Source organism: Vulpes lagopus, chromosome 7 (assembly GCF_018345385.1).
Source record: "Vulpes lagopus strain Blue_001 chromosome 7, ASM1834538v1, whole genome shotgun sequence".
Lineage (NCBI taxonomy): Eukaryota > Metazoa > Chordata > Mammalia > Carnivora > Canidae > Vulpes > Vulpes lagopus.
The window spans coordinates 128,704,232-128,714,011 of NC_054830.1; the positions used below are offsets into that span (position 1 = coordinate 128,704,232).

The window sequence follows — 9,780 nt, forward strand, 5'->3', positions numbered from 1 at the left end:
CCTGTGCCGTTGAATGGGGAATGTATCAATTTATTGGTTACACCTCCTGGAGGCTCTAAGCTGCTATCACCCGTAGGAACTTGCAGAGCTTAAATAGTGCCCCAATCTGGACAGATAAAGGCAATGTGTTCCTTCCCATAACAGCTGCTGATTTGGCCCGCCTTTGGCAGCTGTAACTGGGGATGGGTTGGATTCCCCCAGGAAGCCACCTAGGGAGTTCTCCAAGGTCTGACCATCACCGTATTAGGCATCATAGATATGGAACTTAAGACAAATGTTGGGCAAAATATCAGTCTCTGTTGGTGTCTTCCACAACAAATTCTAGAACCAGAGCCCTGCCGGTAACATTTGTAAAGCTACCTGCAGGAAAAGGAGGGAGTCACCAATTTACTCCGGACTTTCATGGAACTGTTGCTTTTGTTTCAGTCTTTAATACTTTTCAGAGCAGTTTTAGGTTTACAGCAAAATTGAGTGGAAAGTATAGTGTTCCCATATGTTCTCTGACCTCACACACGCAGAGCCTCCCCCATTCCAACATCCCATACCAAAGTGGAACATTTGTTATAATAAATAAACCAACATTGACCATAACCCAAAGTCCAGTGTTTATGTTAGGTGGTCACTCTTGGTGTGACCAAGAGGACCACTCTTGGTGTGACCCACTCTTGCTGGGTTTTGATAAATATATAATGACCTGTATCCATCATTATAGTATTATAGTTCCACGGCCTTAAAAATCCTCTATGATGTCTCTCAGTCCCGCACCCAAGATGACCAAGAAAAGAAGGAATAATGGTCGTGCCTAAAAGGCCGCTGCCATGAGCAGCCTATTCACTGCACCAGCTGCACCCATTGTGTGCCCAAGGCTATTAAGTTCATTATTCGGAACATAGTGGAGGCCACCACTGTCGGGGACATTTCTGAAGTGAGTGTCTTCAATGCCTATGTGCCTCTCAGGCTGTATGTGAAACTACATTATTGCATGAATTGTGCCATTCACAGCAAGGTAGTCAGGAATCTCTCCCGTGAAGCACAGAAGGACCAAACACTCCCACCCCAATTTAGACCCGCGGGTGCTGGCCCACAACCTCCACTGAAGCCCATGTAAGGAGTTCAGTCCTTAAGGTCTGAAGAAAGTGTTCTCCAAGGGAAAAAAAATGGCGATTATACCAAAAAAAATCCACAAAAAAACAAAAAACCTCTATGCACCGCCGATTCATCTCCCCCTACTCCCAAACACTGATCTATTTACTGTCTCCATAGTTTTGCCTTTTTGAGAATGTTCTGTCATTAGAAAAATAGTTTGAGGCCTTTTCAGATTAACTTCTTTCACTTAGTAATATGCATGTAAGCTTCCTGTCTCTATTCATGGCTTGATAGCTCCTTTCTTAGCACTGAAGAATATTTCATTGTCTGGATATACCATTTATCCATTCACTTGCTGAGGGACAACTTTTATGTTTCCAAGTTTCGGCAATTATAGAGCTGCTATAAAGGCCCATGTGCAAGTGTTGATGTGGACATAAGTTTTAAATTCCTTTGGGTAAATACCAAGGTGCCCAATTGCTGGATCACACGGTAGTTATGTTTAGTCTTATAAGAAACTGTCAAACTGTCTTCCAAGGTGGCTGTACCATTTTGCATTCCCACCACCAGTGAATAAAAGTTCCTGTTACAAAATTCTGGCAAAGATGTGGAGTGTCAGTGGTCTGGATTTTGGCCATGCCAAGAGATATGTAGTGGTATCTCCTTGCTATTTTAACTTGCAATTCCCTAAAGAAATGTGGAGCATCTTTTCTTATGCCCATTTGTCATCTATCTTATTTGATAAGGTGTCTGTTCAGATCTTCTGGCAATTTTTGAATTGGGTTATTTTATTTCTGGGGCTTTATTGAGCTTTATATCCTTCATATATTCTGGATAACTGTCCTTTATCAGGTATATCTTTTGAAAATATTTTGACTTTGTGGCTGTCTTATGCTTGCAAAGTACATTGTCAAGATTAAGTTTTTAATGCAGCCCAGTGTATCAGTTATTCCCTTAATGGATTGTGCTTTGGTGTTATATCCTAAAGTTAAGACCAAACCCAAGGTCCTCTAGATTTTCTCTTATAATCTAGGAGTGTTACAGTTTTGCATTTTACAATTGGTCTATGGTCCATTTGAGTTAATCTTCATGAAGGATTTGAAGTCTGTATTTAGATTTTTTTTGCATGTTAATGTGCAGTTCTAGCATAATTTTTGGACATATCATCTTTCTTTGTATTCCATTTTAAAATATTAACTATATCAGTGTGGGCCTATTTCTGGGCTATTCTGTTACATTGATCTATTTGTCTATTCTTTGCTAATACGACCATGTCATGATAACTTTATACTAAATCTTGGAATCTCTGGTAGTGTCAGTCCTTCAACTTTTCCTTTTTTTAAAATTTATTTTTATTGAAGTTCGATTTGCCAACCTATAAACACCCAATGCTCATCCATCAAATGCCCTCCTCAGGGCCCATCACCCAGTTACCCCGACCCCCACCCCCCACCTCCCCTTCTGCAGTCCCTTGTTCGTTTCCCAGAGTTAGGAGTCTCTTAATGGTTTTTCTCCCTCTCATTTTTCCCCATTCAGTTCCCCTTCTTTCCCTTATAATCCTTTTTACCATTTTTTATATTCCCCATAGGAGTGAAACTATATGATTGTCCTCTGATTTCTTTCACTCTGCAGAATACCCTCTGGTTCCATCCACATCAAAGCAGATGGTGTGTATTTGTCCCTTCTGATGGTTGAGTAATATTCCATTTTGTGTGTGTGTGTGTGTGTGTGTGTGTGTGTGTGTGTAGAGAGAGAGAGCTACCACATCTTTATCCATTCATTTGTCAAAGGACATCATGGCTCCTTCCACAGTTTGGCTATTGTGGACATTGCTGCTCTGAACACTGGGGTGCAGGTTTCCCAACATTTCACTGCATCTGTATCTTTGAGGTAAATACCCAGGAGTACAATTGCTGGGTCATAGGGTAGCTCTATTTTTAACTTTCTGAGGAACTTCCACACAGCTTTCCCATCAGTTTGCTGTACCAGTTTGCATTCCCACCAACAGCGCAAGAGGGCTCCCCTTTCTTCACATCGTCTCCAACATTTGTTGTTTCCTGTCTTGTTAATCTTCACCATTCTCACTGGTATGAGTTTGTATCTCCTTGTAGTTTTGATTTGTAATTCCCTGATGGCAAGTGATGCGGAGCATTTTCTTCTGTGCTTGTTGGCCATGTGTATGTCGAATTTGGTGAAATTTCTGTTCATGTCTTCTGCCCACTGGGTATTGAGTTTAAGAAGTTCTTTATAGATATTGGATACTAGCCCTTTATCTGATACGTCATTTGCAAATATCTTCTCCCATTCTGTAGGTTGTCTTAGTTCTGTTGACTGTTTCTTTTGCTGTGCAGAAGCTTTTTATCTTGATGAAGTCCCAATAGTTCATTTTTGCTTTTGTTTCCCTTGCCTTCATAGATGTATCTTGCAAGAAGTTGCTGTGGCCAAGTTCAAACAGGGTGTTTCCTGTGATCTCCTCTAGGATTTTGATGGATTCTTGTCTCACATTTAGATCTTTCATCCGTTTTGAGTGTATCTTTGTGTCTGGTGTAAAAGAATGGTCCAGTTTCATTCTTCAGCACGTGGCTGTCCAATTTTCCCAACACAACTTATTTAATAGACTGTCCTTTTTCCAGTGAATATTTTTTTCTTTCTTTGTCAAATATTAGATGACTATAGTGTTGGGTGCCCATTTCTGGGTTCTCTATTCTGTTCCATTGACCTATGTCTGTTTTTGTGCCAGTACCACACGGTCTTAATGATCACAGCTTTGTAATACAGCTGGAAATCTGACATTGTGATGCCCCCAACTTTTTCTCTTAATATTGTGTTGGCTATTCTGGGTTTGTTGTCTCTCTGTGTAAACCCTTCAGAATAAGTCTGTTGACACAATTGTTTGCTAGAAATTTTATTGGAATTGTACTTAATCTATAGCCCAGGTTGGGAAGAACTGACATCTTGACACTGAGTCTTCCTTCAAGGGTTATCTTCATTTAATTCATGGATTTCTTTTGTCAGTTTTATAGTTTTCCTCATGTAGATATTAATATTTTGTTTTATACCTAAGTATTTCATTTTGGGAGGTGCTAATGCAAATGGTGTTCCTAATTTCAGAATCTACTTGTTCATTGCTGGTACATAAAAAGTAATTGATTTTTATATATTAACCTTATATCCTGTAACCTTGCCATAATTTAGTTTGGGGGGTGAATTTTCTTCATACAGTCATTTGTGAACAAAGACAGTTTTATTTCCCTTTTTTTTTTTTAGGTCTTTTTTTTTCTTTAAATAAATTTATTTTTTATTGGTGTTCAATTTACCAACATACAGAAGAACACCCAGTGCTCATCCTGTCAAGTGCCCCCCTCAGTGCCCGTCACCCATTCCCCTCCTCCCCCTCCACCACCCCTAGTTCATTTCCCAGAGTTAGGAGTCTTTATGTTCTGTCTCCCTTCCTGATATTTCCCACACATTTCTTCTCCCTTCCCTTATATTCCCTTTCACTATTGTTTATATTCCCTAAATGAATGAGAACATACACTGTTTGTCCTTCTCCGATTGACTTACTTCACTCACATAATACCCTCCAGTTCCATCCACGTTGAAGCAAATGGTGGGTATTTGTCGTTTCTAATGGCTGAGGAATATTCCATTGTATACCTAGACCACATCTTCTTTATCCATCATCTTTCGATGGACACTGAGGCTCCTTCCACAGTTTGGCCATTGTGGACATTGCTGCTAGAAACATCGGGGTGCAGGTGTCCCGGCGTTTCATTGCATCTGAATCTTTGGGGTAAATCCCCAGCAGTGCAATTGCTGGGTCGTAGGGCAGGTTTATTTTTAACTCTTTGAGGAACCTTCACACAGTTTTCCAGAGTGGCTACACCAGTTCACATTCCCACCAACAGTGTAAGAGGGTTCCCTTTTCTCCACATCCTCTCCAACATTTGTGGTTTCCTGCCTTGTTAATTTTCCCCATTCTCACTGGTGTGAGGTGGTATCTCATTGTGGTTTTGATTTGTATTTCCCTGATGGCAAGTGATGCAGAGCATTTTCTCATGTGCGTGTTGGCCATGTCTATGTCTTCCTTTGTGAGATTTCTGTTCATGTCTTTTGCCATTTCATGATTGGATTGTTTGATTCTTTGGTGTTGAGTTTAAGAAGTTCTTTATAGATTTTGGAAACTAGCCCTTTATCTGATATGTCATTTGCAAATATCTTCTCCCATTCTGTAGGTTGTTTTTGAGTTTTGTTGACTGTATCCTTTGCTGTGCAAAAACTTCTTATCTTGATGAAGTCCCAATAGTTCATTTTTGCTTTTGTTTCTTTTGCCTTCATGGATGTGTCTTGCAAGAAGTTACTGTGGCCAAGTTGAAAAAGGGTGTTGCCTGTGTTCTCCTCTAGGATTTTGATGGAATCTTTTCTCACATTTAGATCTTTCATCCATTTTGAATTTACCTTTGTGTATGGTGCAAGAGAGTGGTCTAGTTTCATTCTTCTGCATGTGGATGTCCAATTTTCCCAGCACCATCTATTGAAGAGACTGTCTTTCTTCCAGTGGATAGTCTTTCCTCCTTTATCGAATATTAGTTGACCATAAAGTTCAGGGTCCACTTCTGGGTTCTCTATTCTGTTCCATTGATCTATGTGTCTGTTTTTGTGCCAGTACCACACTGTCTTGATGACCACAGCTTTGTAGTACAACCTGAAATCCTGGCATTGTGATGCCCCCAGATAATGTGGAGTGATGAGATCTATCCTGTCTTGTTCCTGACCTTAACAGTGATAAACTAGAAGTTTTCTTAAGTATGATGTGAGATGTAGGTTTTCTTTACCCAGTTGAAGTTCCCCTCTATTCCTAGTTTGCAAAATTTACCATGAATGAATTTCAAGACCTTTTTTTTTTTTTTTTTTTTCTTTTTAAGGGCCAATCTTAGGGACAATAGCTTAGATGATTCATTTGAGTGTATAGTTATCAATCCTTCAGGACCTAGATAGGGTACTTTCTTATTTCCTTCATCCTTGAGATGTATTGGATATATCCATTTCAATTAATGTATAATTCATAAGTTTTTTTTAATCAATAGGGATTTTTAGTGATATAAATCAACTAAATAAATATATCATCATGGAATCAGAGATTCTGTGAGATGACCACATAGGGTATTACAGGAGAAGGCAAACAGCAGAGTATAATAAGAGTATAGAGTTCAGAGGATGGCATCTGAAAATAGCACCCATGGTCTTTACCTTAGATTCCATCTCTATCAAGTGCTCGATATGTGAATCCTAGCAAGTTACCTAACCTGAGTCTGTTTTCCCATTTGAAAAAAAGATGAAAATACGTATTTTTATGGGGATGTGAGAATTAATATTTGTAATGTGTTCCTAGTAATATGTAATAACACTATCATTAAACCTGATGCTGGAGAAAAGACCACATCATACTACTCGAAACACAGGTACACTAAAGTCTATCTGGTCCTCAAGACTGTCTTCTATGTATTCTTATCCATTCTCTAATTATCCTTATTGGCTTTTCTAAACACTCATCACTCTCCTCACACTCCTGTATCCTTTTCTCCTCTCACTCTCCCATGTCAACTAACCCAATTTCAGTGAACAAGTATGAGCCACTGGACAACTACTCCTTCCTTTCTTAGCCAACATCTGTGTTTCTGTATGTGCATCCTTCCTTTTCTAAGGAATGGAAGAGCCATTCCATCTACTCAGGTGCAAAGTAGCCCTTCTAGTAGGTCTTGGATGCCATTTCAAAAGTTTCTAGCTTCAGGAAACTGGCTCCATTGATTTATAATTTTCTCTGCAATAACTTCTTCCCGCTATTTCCCTTCATTATTATCAACATTATCCTCTTAGGCACTCAAATTTCTTGAAAGAATGGTTTCCCTTACCTGTCACTCTCTCCATTCTTCTCAGCTAATTAACATGAGTATTATCCCCTGAGGCCCCCTGGAGACGATATTCCTTTTTTTTCTTTCTTTCTTTTTTTTTTTTTTTTAGATTTTGAGAAAGAGCACGTAAGCTCACACAAGCAGCTGGGAGGGGCAATGTGGGGCTTGATTCTAGGTCCCTGAGATCATGACCCAAGCTGAAGGCAGATGCTTAACTGAGCCACAAAGGTGCCCTTAACTTCTATTAAATTTTTAAAATTTAAGTGGACTTACTATCCAATTCTTCAACCTGGACTTTATTAATAAATTACATCCACATATGTGCTCTTCCATTACTTGTACCTCTGTTCCTACCTTCATACTTCTGTAAAAGTAACCACTATCAGTTTTGCATGGACTTTTCTTTTTTCCCTACCTTTTGTTGTCTTAAAGTATACAAATGCATTCTTAGACAAAATATTTCTCACCTGTATTAAAAGGATATACTCATGTTATATGAATAGGGTTTTCCTCATTTAAAAAAATTTTTGAGGGATGCCTGAGTGGCTCAGAGGTTGAGTGTCTGCCTTCAGCTCAGGGTGTGATCCTGGGGTCCTGGGATTGAGTCTCATATCAGGCTCCTTGCAGGGAGCCTGCTTCTCCCTCTGCCTGTGTCTCTGCCTCTCTCTGTGTCTCTCTCATGAATAAATAAATAAAATCTTTAAAATTTTTTTTGAGATCTATTGACCTATAACAGTTTCAGGTGTACAGCATAATTTAATGTTATAGCAACCATTTCATAATATATACAAATAAGTCTGGTTAGTAGTTATCACCATACATAATTACAAATAGGTTTTTTGGGTATGTTTTGACCCCCTTCATCCATTTCACCCACCTGTAAACATCTGGCAATCACTAATCTGTCCTCTGTATCAGAATTGTTTTTCTCTTTTAAAATTCCACATATAAGTGAGATCATACAGTGTTTATCACTTTGGAAGTCTAAAACTGGATCACATTCTTATACCATACACAAGTTAACTCAGAATGGATTGAAGAATTGAATGTAATACCTGAAACCATAAACTCCTAGAGGAAAATAGGCAGTAAATTCCTTGACATTAGTCTTGGGGACTTGTTTTGTTTTTGTTTTTTGATCTGATACCAAAGCAAAGGCAATAAAAACAAAAATAAGCAAGTGGAACTACATCAAACTAAAAGACTTATGCCTAGTAAAGGAAGCCATCAGCAAAATGAAAAGGCAATCTATGGAATAGGAGAATATATTTGCAAATTATTTATTCATACCCTCCATGGGAGCTTTCTGGGTGAAATCCAAAATGGATCCCCATATGCAGAGGGTGGAGAGACTGAAGGAAGAGGCAGGACACTCTACTCCAATTTTATAGGTGGCAGCTTTCATAAGCAAAGGGACTTACAAATGAGGCTTGTCTTGGGTGACCATAAGACAAGTAGATTTCCATAGTGGCCATTAAATCTCCAAAGTTTGGTGTACCTGGGTGGCTTAGTTGGTTGAGGCTCCAATTCTTGGTTTTGGCTCAGGTCATGATCTCAGGGACCTGGGATGGAGCCTCACATTGGGCTCTGTGCTGGGCGTAAAGTCTGCCTGAAGATTCTCTATTTCCATCTCCCTCTGCCCCTACCCCAACTCATGTACCCTTTCTCTAAAATAAATCTTTAAAAAAAGAGTTTATAGAAAGAGTGGGTAGCGCAGTAGGTTAAGCATCTCTTGGCTTTGGCTCGGGCCAGGGTTTCTAAGTCATGCGATCATCTCCACATTGGGTTCCATGCTCAGTCTGGAGTCTGTTTGGGACTCTCTCTCCCTCTGCCCACCTCCCTACCCCAAAGTTTACATAGAAGACTTCACTGAATTCAGTCACTGAGACCATCCAAATAGTCTCAACACCATATCACACTCCCAAGGCTATGCCATTGGGGCAGATTCTAGGAGCAGGGAGGGTAAGCAGGATACACATTCCAAGGACAGAAAATGCAATGAGCCCCCAGTTGCCCAGTTCCAGCTTATAGACCAAAAAGTGGTCACATCATTTTGATTACCTCCTCCAATACTCCAACACTTGTGATTGGTTCTTATAATCTCACAAACATGTCTCTTTGGCAGTGTACCCTGAGTGGTCAGCAATGTGCCCTGTTCCCAATATAGGAATGCCCAGCCCAGGTGTTCAAATGTCTGTAACCTGGGGTAACTTAGGAAACCCATTCCAAATCTGGTATAACTACCATGGCTCTGATGGTAGTATTTCTAGGACCATTCTGGTCAGCAGTCTGATGGGATGCCTCTATAGTTTGACAGAAAGGATACCAATGTCTAGTGTTATTGATAGTTATGCCATAAGCCAAGTTTCTGGATCAGAATTAGTAATAGCAGATGAATTAAGAATGAAAGAGCTGGGACTAGTAATTTTAATGTACTGCTTTAGGGCCTCCAATTCCCTACCTAGAGTGGTGATACCCATCATAGCAATCTTGGGTGAGCTAGAGAAGGGCAGTTGCCTTCATAACAATCATTTGGGCTGATTTGTCAGGAGTGAGTGGGCCCACTGTAGAAAGAGATTTCTATCAGGTGCCTATCCTGTAACAGGATACAATAGGAGTAATAGAAGTCTACAGTTGCAAAGACTAGTACAATTGACTACGGAACAACACAGGTTTGAAATGCACAAGCCTGGGCCACCTGGCTTAACTTAACTTGGTTAAGTGTCTGCCTTTGGCTCACGTCATGATCCCAGAATCCTGGACTGAGCCTCATGTTGGGTTC

At 39.9% G+C, this 9,780-nt stretch overlaps 1 pseudogene; it reads left to right on the forward strand.

Moving 5' to 3' along the window:
• Positions 1 to 770: 770 nt before the first annotated feature.
• LOC121496172 lies at positions 771 to 1,108 on the forward strand (annotated as a pseudogene).
• The last annotated feature ends 8,672 nt before the right edge of the window (positions 1,109 to 9,780 follow it).